The 16,624-nt window shown below is 42.8% G+C and overlaps 1 protein-coding gene across 1 annotated transcript in view; it reads left to right on the forward strand.

Moving 5' to 3' along the window:
* The window catches only part of LOC144782641 (uncharacterized), a 589,272-nt gene extending 583,438 nt beyond the window's left edge, over positions 1–5,834 (forward strand). The window contains exon 7 of the transcript XR_013601190.1: positions 5,033–5,834. The gene's annotated coding sequence lies outside the window, so the exon portion shown is untranslated. The remainder of the gene's footprint in view (positions 1–5,032) is intronic.
* The last annotated feature ends 10,790 nt before the right edge of the window (positions 5,835–16,624 follow it).

Genomic DNA, 16,624 nt, shown 5'->3' on the forward strand with positions numbered 1-16,624 from the left:
CAGAGATGAAGCCGCACCAACCGGAGGGGGCCCGGCAGGCCCAGCCAAGGGACCTCTCTCCAGGATAGCGACAGGTGCGGTCATGGGCGCCCCCCAGGAGCGCCGGGCGGCGAGGATGTCGCCAAGTGTAGGCTCACCTTTGCAGTATTCAGAAAACGTGCCGTGCTGCTGATCCGCATCGCCGGTCCCAGCAAGGCCGAGAGTCATGGGGCCGGCCGCCATCTTAGAAGCCCGGCGGGGCCGCTGCAAACACCAACCCCCGCCCGGATACCAACGGGGCCAAATAGGATACCGGAAGCCACCGGCGGAGGTGCCACCAGGGCAGGAAGGGGGGCCACCAGAAGAAGGCGATGCGCCGGCACCCCACACGCCGCCGGCACCGTTCTCCAAGCCCGGGCGGGGGAACTCAAAATGGCCGGGTCGGAGAACAAAGGGGAGACGAGCCAGATGTACGGTTAACCCCGTCCATGGAAGGCAGCGCTCCAACACCAGGCCACAGGACCGCCGGACCAGGCCCGGGGGGCCGCAATCGGTCTATTAGCACATCGGCCTCTCCGACCGACTCCACACCACCACCAAGGGCCGGCCACCGCACCCCGTCCAGCCCGGGCGCCGCCAGGGAGTGCCAGGCCCGGCCGCTCCGGAGGCCCCGAAGCAGACAGGGGCGTAACTCAGGATCCGTCACACCCAGGAACCACCGGAGCAAACAGTAAGCGCCTGCGAGGTATCGTCGTTCCACTACACATCGTAGAATACTTCCCGGGGCAGGATAAAGTACAGGATAGTTGTTGCAAACAGGAGAGTGAACGGAGCCGAGCTAAAACGTGGCCATCTCGGACGCGAGCTTGGCTCCTCCCCCCCACCTGAGAGTTTAAACTGACTCAAACTTAGAGGTCTGAGTGTAGACAATACCGAAAGTTTACTAAAGGGGATCTGCGCCTTGATCCACTAACATTAACCAAAGTTTAGTTCTGTTCACTAAATCAAAGGCAGTGGATAAGTCAATAAATGCTAAGTAAATAGGGGAGCTCCTGGCCTCAGTGTATATAGAAATAGTCAGCACCAGGTTAAGACATTGATCGATAGTTGCTAATTTCGGCAGAAAACCAAATTGAAACGGGAAGAGTATATCTTCATCAGCTTCCCATTTAACCAAGAGGTCATAGATGACTCTTTAAATGATTTTGATAGTACTGTGGATGAGAGAAATAGGCTGCTAGCACTTAGGCGACATACAGTCCCCCTTTTTAAATATAAGTACTATTGTTGCGGTGGTCCACGAGGGTGGAATAGTAACTGATATATAGGTATTAAATGTATTAGTAATAAGGGGACCACAAATTTCAGGCATGGATTTCAACAGTTCCATAGGTACTCCATCTGGGCCTGGTGCTTTCCCACCTTTCCTATGTTGGCTAGACAGTTCCACTTCCTGTACTGTTAATAAAAGTGGGGGTGAATTCTGAAGTCTATTGTGGAGGATCGCTAACATATTTGGTGCGTCCTCAATGTGGTGGATAGAAGCAAAGTGGGTAACCCAGTCCCACCCAAGATGTTGTTTTGCAGGAGAGGGTTAAAAGGGGAATTCCTAGCTCTAATATGCTTTACTAAGTCCCAAAAGGATTTGCTATCCCTTCCCTAGGAAGCATGTTCCAAATGGTGCCAATCTTGTTTGTATATTTCCCTCTTCCTGTTTATGACTGCGATTTTATACTCAGAGCATGCCAGAGAGATTTGACTCCCGATCCTGGGACATGCGTTCAGAGCTATCCTCAGCTTCTTATTTACCTGTGAACAGGCCCCATCGAACCATCTTGGGTCCATATTCAACATACGAAATGGCTTGAGCATGGACTCCCTAATTTGGCATATTAGCCTATTATAGTGTAAGGCCATAGAGTCTTGTTTGTTCTCCACTAGACAGTAAAAGAATATATTTAAGTGTGACTTAAGTAAGGTTGCTAATGCAGAGGCGGCTGCTCCATTAGGGAGGAGGAGAGTCTCCCCACTGCTTTCTTGCAGTGTGAGAAGCAGAACCATAAAACGGTAAAACTGCCATTTTATGTTTCTGCTTCTTGCTCTGCGAGAAAGCGGAAGTGCTTGGTTGAGGGCAGGCGGGGAGGCGTTACTGCTGGAAAGCAGGGGAGGAGTGGTGAGCCCAATGCTGTGGGCCCTGACTGTTTGGTCAGCCCTCTCGGGCCACCAAACCAGTCATGCACACTCTTTCTTTTCTCTATGTTGGCTGCATTCAGTCTACATAGAGAAAATGGCCTCCCCATAGGTGCCAGGCTGGGCACCGTCCCCACCAATCACAACACTGACATTGCAGCATTGTGATTGGCTTAGGGGAGGGAAGGTGCTTGCTTCCTGTTCCTTACTGCGGGACCTGGCTAGGAGCTGCCACAGTGCGGGACCCGGAAAGGTAAGTTTATTTTAATTTTATTAATTGAATGAGAACCCCCACGCTACCCCCACCTGCCCACCCTACCCGCGAGTCATGCTGGCCGCGATTGTGCTAATCAGTCTATGGGCTTTTTCAGGTGTCAAATTAGTCTTAAGCCATCCAAAGAATGTTGCGTAATGGAGGCTAGATTTCTACTAGGGGCTAGTCCCTCAAGCGGTAGAAGCATAGTGGCGCTCAAGGCATTATGATTGTAACAGTCTCTGGGCAGGATCTCTCCTTTGGAAAAACCAAGGCAAAAATTACATATAGTATATAAGGAAGCCTCCCCTCCCCCTGAATGATGTTAACATGTTGCTCGCTCTCCCTAAGGTATCAAGTAAGTCAACCAGACCTTGAGCAGTAAGATCGAATGGCATACAGGCGGGGCCAACGGGCCCGTTCTTGGTGCCCTGGGAGATGACGTGGCCCTATAAGCGGAGGGGGTAAATCTCCTCCCCCTTTTGGTTTTGTTGCACCCTGGATGTTCCAGTCCCACCGGTGAGTTAGCAGGCAGCAGTGGCAGCGGGGTCAAACAAGTATGTCCCAGTTTCCAGTTGTTTAGGGTGCTGTTGACTTTGCTTTGGTATTGGGTGTCTGCTCAGATGTTTTGGTGCACACTACAGTTGTTTGGTGAGCTGTTGGGTGGCTGGATCCACTCTTGTATTGTAGTTGCTCTGAAGATATTCGGTTCTTGCTCAGATTGTTGGGGGTGCTGTTGGCTCCACTGATGTATCATAGGGTGCGCTCTGCACCTGCTGGGGGTGCGCTCAGATTGCTGCAGATGCGGTTGGAGTTCTGGCTTGGAACATGCTGTGTTGGGTTAATGCTGCAGTTCTTGGGTGTACTCTCAGATTGCTGTGTATCACTCTTGCTGCTGGGGAAAACGTTGCAATGTTGGACACGCTCTTGTGCTGTTGCCGCCTTATATTGCCGGTCCTCTCTTCTCGCTCGACCCTTGGCTGACGTTTGCATGCACTCTCAGTTGCTGATGACTTCACTCTCAGATCGCTAGACTCTCACGCTTTGCTCTCACACTACCGGGTGGTTTGGTGAACGCTCACATCTGGCTGGGTCCCTTCTCGGGCCGTGGGGCATGCTCTCGGAGGTCTGGAATGCGCTCTCCAGTGTGGTTGGCCACGTGCTCAGAGCTTTGGTCTAGCTCTGCGGTGTCCGCATCTGTTCTTCTTGTTGAGGGTCCTTAATGAGTCATGCAAGTGGATTATGAGTCTTGCAAACCCGGTGTATTCTGGGGCCAGAAGCCCCCAACAGATGAGGATTCTTCTCATAACTACCCAACAGCAGCACATTTTAACTTGATTTCAGATGAAGGAAGGGGGACCCTACTTGATTTTTACACCAGGGCCCTACAATGCTTTGATGTGCACTGGCGTTTGCTCTTTGCTCAAAGCCAACTCTATTGATAACAAACAAAAATAAATCTCTTCACTACCCTTAAACACTCCTGCAGCTCCATGAAATTCAGCCCTGCTTGCTGCCTGGAACCCCTCTACAGAAACATCTGTGCACTTTGCATAAGAGCTCTCTCCACTGAGAGCAGCTCCAAACTAATCCTGTAACCCCACATTCTAAACTTGAGAGGCGCCCTTGTCTCCAAACCTTCTAAGACTGATGTTTCCTGCATGGTTTATATTATAAATACTAGCTAAAGACTATTGCATATTAGCATCCGATTTGAAATGCTGAGGGTGGCTTATACAGTTAGAATGCCTGTACCAGGCACTGTTGTATGATTGCATTGTCGGTTCAGTGGCAGGGACATGAGGCAGGAAGAGATAATTGTTTTATTGCCCACATGATGTCAGATGTGAATAGTTGTTCATTGCCTTTTCCCTTACAATGTGTTTTCACAATTGAATTGAGTTCTTGATTGCAGGCAATTAACTGTAGTTACACCCTCTACAGAAGGAGTTAATCTAATGGTAACACCTTGAACACAGGACAATGACACTTACATATTTAACACATCAGAGCCTCCTCCTCTCTTATTGAGTTCTGCAAGAAGCTGAAGACCTGGCTTTTCGCATGAGCACCTTAGGGACAATAAACCAGCCCACCTGCCCAAGTGCCTGGATACCATTGGGGGTGATTAAATGTGCTATACAAATCCTATAACATAACGTGTAACTACTATTTTACTTACAATCCTCTGTCTCACGTAAAGGGTTTCTGCAACACTCTACCACTTGTTCGTATACACTACAGAATTAAAGTTTATGAAACTCCTTTGTTTTAGGTGTTCAGCAAATAAATAAATGCACATAGGAAGAACCCTGTTTCCACTCACCACCTATTCAGTGTAATCATTGCTAATCCTAGATCCATAAATAATATGATTTTGCAGCTCACTGTTAAACGACACAATATAACATATTTGTAAAATAATTGTTATCTAAATTAGATATATGACATTTCAAACAGCTAAATATTTGACAGATAATATCATTACAATTGTTAGTTGCCTTGGGATTGGAGAAAAGAGTTGTGTGACTTTTTAATTAGCCTTGTGTGAAGGATTTTTAATACAATATGCAAATGTTTCACTAAATTTATGTTTGTGTTTTTACACAGGACTCTGGAGAGCACATACTATACTTACACATGTGTTACCACAATAACTTTCCTGAGGACCACCGCTTCAGGAGTTGTGTTCATGAATGGAGAGACTGGAAAGCGCCAGCATGCTTCTAAAGCATCATTGTTCCTTCCTACACCATATCTTGCGGATCAATCATGTTTTTATAAAGTATATTTTGGAAATGATATGCATGCCAAATAAAAAAAAGACGACATTTTATCAACCAGTTTACTCTGAGATATCTGTTTAAACAATGCAATTCCTTTTTAGGTCCGGCTACTTATAGAATGTGCTCCCTTGCTTGTGTAATCCACATCAAAATTATACACAGAGAAAGACTTTGGTTCAGCCCCATTCTGCCATTGGTTTGTCTTCTGTAGTCAGGCATTCCTTCATTAATGTGTCTTTCACATTTTGGATGATGAGTATTTCAGTATCACTGTTATCAACTAACTATTGACTATTAGGTGTGTTAGTCCTCCTACCTCAAGAATCCATTGCAGTGCATGGATGCTTAAGTGAATCATTCATTCACTTCAATGGATGCTCATTTGTGTTCCTAAAAGTGTTTCCACGCTCCTACTGATGGTGTACAAACGATGATTTTACAACTTAATGTTATTTTGATTTGGTTTTCTTCTGAATGTGATTTGTGGTTGTAAATGTCCCATACCCGGCCACTAGTACATGCTTGTTATTTTCCCTTTTTCCCATTCTTGTTACTTTTCGGCACTGATGTTGAGGGTGTTTTTGCCCCTTAACATACTTTGCACCTAAATGTGATTTGTCATTAAAACCTCAATGCTGCTTTCTTTGTATTAATGGTGATTTTGAACTTACAACTAATTGTACAGCAAATTGAGTTGTGTATCTGAAGGTTTTCCATTCACCACATACCTACCTATATTGCACTATGGATGATTGTGCACCTCAATGTATGTTAACCAATTCGCAGGATTTTAACCCAAATATGACACCTTACTAACCAATGTTCTCTCTGTGCAGAGAGACTATGTGGCATATTATCAAGGGCCTTATCTCCGCTTTTTTGGTTTCAAGAGCCAAAAAAAGCAGATATAATATTTTCACCCTACTTACAAGGCGGTGCTAACATGCATTAGCGCATGTTAGCAGCCGTTTTCCAGATGCATCGCTCTGCATCTCTAATGAGATGCAAAGTGGGTGTCACTGGGCGTACCCCTCACGGAATACCATGTAAATTATCGCTATATGCACATCGCGATATTTACAAGGCGGCCCACAACACGGTTAGCGAACCTGACTTATCTGCATTATCCAATGGCAGGTGGATCGTCAGGCTGAGTGCACCTTGGCCTATCAACAACGTTTTTGCCAATCCTGTGGACTTATCGCTGGATTTCTGGCGATATCCCCTCCTACAACGCCGCTATCGCTGGAATTTTTTCACCCTGGAGAAACAAGTTGTTAATAAAGCACTAACCGGGTGATAAATTCCAGCAATAGCAAGCAAAAAATAAAAAAGCGCTAAACGCGCTTTGCGATATTTATCGCCGTCTGTTGCTGATATGCCCCCATGTATCTAACTACAATGCCACACTCCTGATGACTTTCCACCAAGGGTACTTTTTGGACCTAAATATGATTGTGCGCTTAAATGTGATATTTGTTCCTACATTTATTTTCAAACTCCTATCTATGTTAAACATTGGATGATTAGTACCTAAATGTGATTTTACTTATAAAATAGGCATTACACCGAACTGGGTTCTGTTCGTAAATGTGACTTTTACTCCTAAAGGGGCTTGTACACTCCTGGTGGTGTTGCAACAAGGGCAAATTTGCATGTGTGTTTTTGATTCAGAAAGTAATAAGTCCAAGGGTGATTTATTAAATTTATTTTCAACCTGTATGTAATATTGAAAGTTCATGTATTTTTCCTCCGAAATGTTCATAAAAATCTCTAGGGTGATTGTGTAGTAAATGCGACTTTATATATAAATGTGTTTGTTCCTGTCCTACCACAGTTCTGGTTACTTTGCACTAAAAGTGAGTGTGCACATACATGTGATTTGTGCTCCTACGGGCTTTTTATACTGACGTTGATGTTGCACCAAGTATGATTTTGCATCTCAATGTGTCTCTCAACCAAATGCAAGGCTTCACTGATGCACACCTTTTACACCTGAACGCTCCTCTGCCTTTTGGCTAGGTTTGTTTCATAGAAATACCATATTAGTACACCCCATACACATAATGATTGATGTATCGATGATTTAGTACCTACATAATGATACCACACTTCTGCTTACTTTGTGCCAAGGTTGATTTTGCTTATAAATGTATTTTAGCAGATATAAATGTTTTGTTATTTAACCTAAATGCATTTTTACTCTTGTAAATGATTTCACACTCCTGTTGATCTTGCACCAGAAGTGATTTGCACGTAAGTGCGTTTTTGTTCCTAAATGTGATTTGTGCTCCTACAAGTGGTTTCAGTTTGCTGTTGGTGCTGCACCAGTGGTGATTTTGTGCCTTAATCATTTTTTTCCAAAAGTGACTTTGCATTGACACGCGATTTTCCAGCTGCATCTGAATTTACACCTATCTGTGTTTTTGTCTTAGGTGGAGTTTGTTTCCGGATGTTGCACCATGGACAATTTCCGTTTGCTTCATGTGACCCTTTAGGGTAGACTAAGACATCTGGTCATAACAATGAGTTGTGAAAAGGATGACAAGTAATGGATTCAAATAATTGTACTTATTTGGCGTGCTGCGTGGAGGGATCTGGGAACCCTATGTCACATGTGTTTTCCTAAACCAATGGAGGGAGATCTGCGGTGATACATGGGTATTGATCACACCAGACATGCTTGACTTTATGTTTTGTGTTGTGTGTATATACGTGTGTATGTGTGTGTAGGAGTGCATGTACTATTTAATTATTAATTTGACAATTTTATATAGCTCTTGTGCAGTAATGAAAAGTGGAGAGGAGAGAAAAACAGACACACAGTGGACAGTTTATGTCTGGTAAAGCTGCCGTTGGTGCGATTTTAGGTGTGGTTTTAACAACATCAGAGAAGGTTTGGTTCTAAGATCTACCGGCAGAGAGACCCAAAAAGAAGCTGCCGCTCCAGAAAATTATTGGTGCTAAGCGGTGTATCAAGAAATAGGCTGTTCCTACTTCTAAATCCATGTTGTCTGCCCAAGATGTTGAATAGGTTGGCTATGTAAGGAGGGGTATTTAGGTGCATTGCTTCGTATGTCAGAAAACCTCATGAATTTTGTCTTTGAATTTAAAGGCCTAGTTGTGGAACGAAGAATGACTTTGACAGGGCTGAGTTCTTGGATGGGTGAACAACAGCGATAATTTAATTAGTAGGTTAGGTGGGAATACTGGAAACCACTGCCGCTTGATCTCAGATGGCAACTGATGGCTCGGGTCTAGTTTACGCTATATAAAACTATAATACATAAATAAATAAATAAAACCTAACTTAAATGCCAATATCTACCATCACTGATCGGCACAGAATTCTGCATAACCTTTACTACCTTGCATGGGGCATAAAACCTCCTTTAAGTATGCTGCCTGCATTCTTTACCGTAACCCATTGGCTAACTCTAACCTCCACTGAAAGAGTACCATACAGGTTATCAAAATATTTCTTACACTCTCCATGTGTTTTGTTTGTATCACCCCTAACTTTTTCCAGAGACCAACCAACTACATTAGATTTAACCAATGTACCTGGTTGGGTCTGGACTCTTCCTCTCATGATTTCAAAAGGACTATACCTTGTTCCAGTAGATCTGTATTTCCACCTAGGCTTCATCACCTGTAATATACAGTTAGATTCAATATTTATGGCCAATGGTATACTCCCCTTCAAAATTTGTCGAAATCTCTCAACCATTTTCTTGCTGCTGGAGCATTACAACAATAAAGTCCTAAGCAATTCTCATCTTCTCAAAAAATCTTTATGCCTCGTATGAAGTGAACTTCATGCCCTTATGACCCTACAAATATGATGGTATACCTTCTTACATGCACTTCATGTAGAAAGGGTAAAAAACTGTGTATACCCTCCCTTTGCCAGCTCGTACATAGGGATCTGAAAGCCATACGTACTATTATACATACAGTTCTGACTCTTACCAGCAGGACCCATTAGTGCATTCTGCCACTATCCCAATTTCATCTTCCATATCTGGCCATCACTGTACACTTCAAAAGGATGTTGCTAGTTTTTGAGCATATAATTCTTTCACGTCTTGATAGGATATCATCAAACACATTTAACCTAGTCACCTGCCAGAATGGGTTGTGGCACCTATACAATGTGTGATGTGCCCAGGAAGGATCTTAAAGATAGCTCAATGCTATTCCTGAGTGAAACCAGATCTATGACTGTAATGGGCAAAACTACGGTCATAGCACACCATCTTACTCTGACTTCTGTAACTACACAACCATATATTTTGTTATTATTAGAGACTATGACGGATTTCTGCTAACATGTTTTCGACTGAACATATTGCACAGATCAGTAAGTTTCCCTGAAGTAAATGATCGGTCGAAAACACTTTGTAACTGCCCATGTGATGACGTGTCTGCTCAGTCGTCTATACATATATTGCGTTTCTGCACATTCTACTCTATACCTAGAAAAAGATTAATTATCCCTGTGCTAAAAAGTTTGGGACTGAGCCGATATCGCCCTGCATTCTTGGCGCTATAATTTCTGGATAATGTATTCACCATTGCCTCTGTTATTGCCTTTTAAAAAAATGTTTTTAAATCTCGTACATCAATTGTGATATGACTTTTAAATGTGTAGAGCTTTTATTATGATTGTGGAATTTTTTGTGTGACCTATGAACTGTGCTTTTATGGTTAACTTTTTCATAGTAACCGAATAAAGCTTTTTGATTGATTGATTGGGTTGTGGTCACTCTTCACAGTGCCCTTCTTTTCACAATGAAAGCTAAACGTGCTTTAAAGCCCATACACCATGCAGGGCTTGTTGTATATCTCTGCAGCAGGTCATATTGAACTAGATGAAAATGCAATACCAAGACTGTTTACTGCATTCAACACACTGGACTAAACAGTGGATGCCAACCCTTTGTTGGATGCATCTGTTTTTAGCAGGGGCAGCTCCTCCGAGGAGAGTCGCACCACTTCTGAAACGCAGCAGGCAGGAGTAAAATAAAATTATAATAGAACTTTTTTATTGTCATATTATTTTTGTCTGCCAATCCGTGAGTCTAGGGTGGGTCTATGTCGCATCAGCAGCAGGGGGGGATGAGTGGTCGTAGGTTCATGTCCGTTTGGCCGGCTGGCCTCTGTTGGCCAAACTGACATGCACACTTGGATATCTCTAGGCTACTCCTTGGAGATATCCCCAGTACTCAGGGCACAGGCTCCCACTCCCTGTTGGAGCGTGAGACTGAACCGCTCTGCTCAATTCCAGCTCTGCTGTCATGCTGGGAGTAATAGCAGAAGAGCAGCGTTGGAATTGTGTGGGGCGCTGGGAGCCTGTGCTCCTGGGTATTGGAGTGCTGAGAGCAGAGGAGCAGCGAGGTGCGGCTTGGGAACAGAAGATCCTGGTGGCCTGCAGCGAAAGGTAAGTGTATTTTTTAAATTAATATTATTTTTTTCCCCGCCTGCCCCCCCAGGTCTGATTGGCAGTAGGCTCCGCTGGTTTTTAGGATGCAGTTATCTCAAGGATCAAACCTTGTAAAGCATGAATAGTACAAATAGCATTTTATATCAAGACAAAATCCCTCTGATATTCATGGAACCACAGAAATCTTATTTAATCTACAGCAATTGTGTGTTGTAATATGTTTTTTATCAGCAAACGTAAGCCCTTACTTTGCAAATAGTTCTACCAGCCACAAAAACGACTGAAAATTGTCTTAATACTGGGATGCTTGAGCATTTTTGATCGAATCATTCAGTTTTACCTTTAGGCTCAATCCTTCTCCACTAATGTTGTGCTCCAAATAGGTTACACTCTTCTCTGCAAAGTTGCACTATGACTATTCAACCTTCAACCCATGCTTGTTTAAAATTCTCATAACTTTTTCCGATCTGACATTAGATTCTTTCTAATCCTCCCATGATCATTATGTGGATTTTTGAAAACTTTTCTTACACTGTTCTTGATTATACATTTGATCATAAACACATTGACCTACTGCCACTGCAGATACTAACTGAAAGGGCTTCTGCTTAAACTGGTAACATCCATGGGATGTAATAAACGCAATATACCTTTTACTGTCAGAATGTAATGGTATTTAATGGTATATACTATAATTTCTCTTGTTTTAGATAGTGGGACCCCATCTATCAATACGCTATTCTTACATCTAAACCCTAATCTAATTTTGCTCTTGGCTCTTCATGCTTGCTACCAAGGTGTCAAGCAATATGATGTTTTTGTGGGTTCAATAACATCTGCTTCCACAACCCAAGCCACATTACACCTGGGTTTGAATACCTTTATTGGCATTTGACTAAATATCATGTAATGCTTGCAAGTGTTTTAAATCCTACTGGTGGTTGCCAGTAGGTAGTTATAGTTAGGACCGTGTTTTCATAGGAAAAGTGTTTTTTGACTTGCCTATATATTTGGCGCCAGTTGACAAATCTTCATAACATTTTCTAAACTGCCCCAATGAATCTTGTTATGTATGGAAAGTTTTGGGTCGACACGTCAAGTTGGGGGGGCGAGAGAAAGGGGGGGGTCTAAAAAGTGCCTTTCCCTTGTTAATTCCAATTGGAGCTTTAGCACAATCACAGCTTGAACCACTGGACGAAATTACACCAAATTTAACAGAAAAATAGATTTGATCACGCAGAGCCTGCTTTCAGTTATCAGGTGTAAATCTGTTCAGTAGTTTTTGAGAAATTAAAGGAAATCCCCTAGAGGGACCTCGCAAGGGCAGAAAAGCACTTTAAAAAACAATTGCCACGAAATTGCGATGAATTCGCAAATTTGTGCCAAAAATGAAAAAAAAGCAAGCACAGTCTTTCATGCTTGTTGTTGCATAAGCCTCTGGACGTGTCAGGTCCTAGGGGCATGCCTTCTTTATTAGATTAAAGGAGGGGGTTCATGGGGTCCCCCTCCATGGACATTTTTCTGCCCCGGGGACCACCACCTCCCTGGGGCTACTGTTAAAGTTAATGTGGTGGGGCTTTGTCGACCTCCGGGCCACGGAGACCACCTCCCTGGGGTTATAAATAAAATGAATGGCCCTTCCAAGCCCCGGGGACCACCACCTCCCTGGGGCTTATGTTGAATGTAATGCAGGGGCCTGTGGGGACCCCCTGAGTCCCAGGGACCACCAGCTTACTGGAGCTATAAATACAATGAATAGTGAGTGTGTGGACCCACCAAACCCCGGGGTTCACCACCTTCTGATGGCTACAATTAACATTAAAGAAGGGATCCTCCTAGCCCCTCGGGGACCACCACCTCCCAGGGGCAAAATGAAAGAAAGAAGAGGGTCTATGCAACCCCCATCCTGGAGCTCCTAGTGTGTCCCGGGGTGCCCACCCCAGGGCAATAACTGCTTGCCTTTACTTGGCAGAAGCTAACAGCTTCTGCCAAGCAAATGCAAGCAGTTTGGTTCCAGCAGGCAGGAGCTGTCAAAGTGAAACCGCCTACTGGAAGCAGAGGTTTCATCCCCTTCCCTACCTGCTGACATCGGAGCATGGAAATAGATGAAACTGTTGCTCTTGCACACAAGGAGCTGCATTTCCAGCCGCTCCCTGTGTGCAAGAGCAATGCTGGATACCGCAGGAGACAAGGTGCCGGCTGGGATCGCGGGGGCTATGTGGCTAACCCTGTGGTCCCATAGCACACTGAGTGCCCTGGGTATGCTCCAGGGCAGCCAGAGAAACATTGCCTACCTGGGGAATGGCGTCCCCAGGGCCAAAATCGGCCCAGGGAGGGGGCTATGTGGCCACCCCCCAGCACAAATGTGGCCGGGTCCTTGAGATTGGGGACCCAGGGCATACATCGGCCTCCCTTCCCCATTTTAGAGGGAAAATAAAGGGCAGACAACTAGCAGAAAAGGCAAAACAGGGGGCAGAAAAAGTGATCAGAAAAGGTAAAACAGAGGGCAGAAACACAAGCAAAAAAGGCAAAACAGAGGGCAGAAAAATGAGCAAGAAAGGCAAAACCGAGCAGAAGAGGGCAAAATAGAGGGCAGAAAAACAAGCAGAAAAGGCAAAACAGAGCAGGCAATGGCAAAATAGAGAGCACTCAGACACTCACACTCCCGCTCAGAAGCTCACTGAACCACATTATATCACTCATGAAATGGTCAGTGACCTAACTCATGACATCTCAAATGACATTACTGATGGCACCATACATAGAAACACACTCACTCACACTCCTATACAACCCCTATACAACCTCATACACCCACTCACATACCCACACTGTCACTCACACAACCACTTACTCATAAAGCTACTCATACAACCAGTCACTTACCCATACAGCCACTCACACTCACTCACTCACCCATACAGCCTCTTACACACCTACTCACAAGCCAACACAACCACTTACATACCCATTCACACATCCATGCAAGCACTCACACATCAACTCACACACCCATACATCCATTCACCTAGGCACTTACTCTACAATACAGCCACTCACACACCAACTTACTTAACCAAACACCCACTCAAACAACCATACAGCCACCTATACAGCCAGTCACTCACTCATGCAACCATTCAGACACCCACTCAACCATCCATACAGCCGCTCACACAGCCACCCACTCACCCATACAGCCACTGACACATCCACTCACTCACCAATATAGTAATTCACACAGCTACTCACACACCAACGCATATACCTGTACAGTCACTCACACATCCACTCACACATGAATCCAGACAGTCAATCAGCCACTCACATAATCTATGTAAAAAAATTAGTACAGAAAGTATAATATTTTAACTTTTGTAGTATCTTGTTATGTATGTTTAACACTCATAAACATTTAGAAAACACTCACACTCACTGGATGATGTCATCAGTGATGTAATTTGAGATCTCATCAGTGATGTCACTATTCATGCCATGATTGATGTAATATGTGAGGTTATAAGCAGTGTATTGCAGAGTGAACGTTTTAATTAGCTCAGCTAACTATAGCTGCTGAATTTCACTGGTTTTGTATGAGCGAAATCTGAGCCTAATTATAATGTACCTCTAACCTTTGTTTTTTTCAGTGAATTTCTAAGTTTCTTTTAAATTCTATTACCTAATTATAACATACCTGTAATCTTTTTCAGTGAAAAAAATATATATACACATACATACATACACACATATATATATTTATTTATTTTTTCACTGAAAAAAACAAAGGTTACAGGGACATTATAGTTAGGTTTAGATTTTACACACAAAACCATAGAAATTCACAAGTTATCTATTATCTCAAGTAACTATAACCTGTGCCCTTAGGTAACTATACCTCACTCCCCCACTATGTACAGTTTTCTCATCAATACTTTCACTGTAAATGTTGCAGAGATATTATCAGTGATCTTACAGAAGATTTCATGAATGATGTAATATATTGGGAACTTAGAGTGCACGGCGAGGGCGTGAGTTATAGTGCGCTTAGGGCACAAGTTATTGTCACTTGAAATAATTCACACACCCAGCTACTCAGACTCCCATGCACACATGGATACACACAGTCACACAATATAGGTTAGCAGTAGTACCACTTAGTAGTAGTACACCTAGCATACTAATTTAACTTTTGTGGTAGCTTAGTATATATGTTTAACACTCATAAACACTTAGAAAACACTTACACTCACTGGACAATGTCATCAGTGATGTCATTTGAGATGTGTTCAGGGATATCATCTGTGATGACTTGAGTGATGTATTTTAAAGGGGAACAATGTACTCAGCTCTCACCAGGATAGGACAACAAAGAGCCCACTCATCACAGTCACTACTGATTGCGCTCCAATAGATCAACACATTTGTCTCCACGAAGGCATAAGATACACATTTTTTTGACCCCCCCCCCTTCTTATCGCCCAAGTATTACGGATAGCCTCAAAACTTTACATGCACAACTAGAATCACCGGGGCTCTACCACCAGTAGGTTCCTATGTCCACATGTGTTGGTTTTAGAAAAAAGTGGCTGGCACGCTGGTATCCAGTTTACAAATTTATTACACCAAACCCCCCCTCACCCCAACAGACGCGTTTCGCCTTTGCAGGCTTCGTCAGTGTTACGTTAGTGCAAAAAAAAATAATAATAAATAAATATATATATATATATATATATACATACATATATGTGTGATGTGTGTGTGTGTATGTGTGTGAGAGAGTGTGTGTGTGTGCGTGCGTGCGTGTGCAAAAAAGCTGTTATATTGTTCCTGGAGTGGTGAAAGGCCTTTGTTATTTTACATCTCGGCATGGATGGCACTGTACTAATCATATGCTTATAGACTTTGCTGTAGAAATGGCAAAAGACTTTGGCGCTTTCGATCTTGCCGTGGATGGCACTGTGCTAATTCTATGCTTAAAAACGTTGAGGTGAGCGAGTGTCGCTGGTGTTGTAGGGTGCTTCTATAGAGGAGCAGCTCTCCACCTAAACTTGAAAACTACCCAAAATGTACCCATAATTTATGCAGCACTCTATGGGTGAATTGGTACAGTTTTGATATATATATATAACCAGGAGGTAGTTATAGTTCAGACCCAGTTTATATCGTAAAAGCGCTTTTTGGTTTGCTAACAACTTTGGCGTCCTTTGATGAATCGTCACGAAATTTCCAAAACTAGTGTGGCAGTCACTTCAGCTAATTACCCCACATATTACATCAGTCATGACAACTTCTAGGAAATCAATGATAATATCACTGAAACATTTGCAATAAAATTATTGACATGGAAACTGTGCATGGCAGGGGCGCAAGTTATAGTTACCTTAGAGCAGAAGTTTTAGCTATAATTGTAACTGCTGAGTTTCTATAGTTTTCTATGTGTGAAAATGAAACCTAACTATAACATCCCTGTAACCTTTGTTTTTTTGTGGAATTTCTAAGTTTTTTTTAATTCTACTTCATAAATATAACAACCCTGTAACCTTTGTCTTTTTCAGTGAATTTCTACTTTTTTAAAATACTATTTCCTACCTATAGTGTCCTTGTCACCTTTTTTTTATTTATATATATGTGTATATATATATACATATATATATATATAAATGTATATATATATATATATATATATATATATATATATATATATATATATACATATATATACATTAAAAAAAGGTGACAAGGACACTATAGGTAGGAAATAGTATTTAAAAAAAGTGGAAATTCTCTGGTTCTATATGAGTCAAATGTTCAACTAACTATAACGTCCCTGAAACCTATGTTTTTTTTAGTGAATTTCTAAGGTTTTTTAAATGCTAATTCCTACCTATAACATCAGTAAAACGTATGTTTTTTGCATTTATATATATATGCAGGATAGTCTTGTGTCTAGTAGCCCCGAGGTAGCTGCAG

Source organism: Lissotriton helveticus, chromosome 9, assembly GCF_964261635.1.
Source record: "Lissotriton helveticus chromosome 9, aLisHel1.1, whole genome shotgun sequence".
NCBI lineage: Eukaryota > Metazoa > Chordata > Amphibia > Caudata > Salamandridae > Lissotriton > Lissotriton helveticus.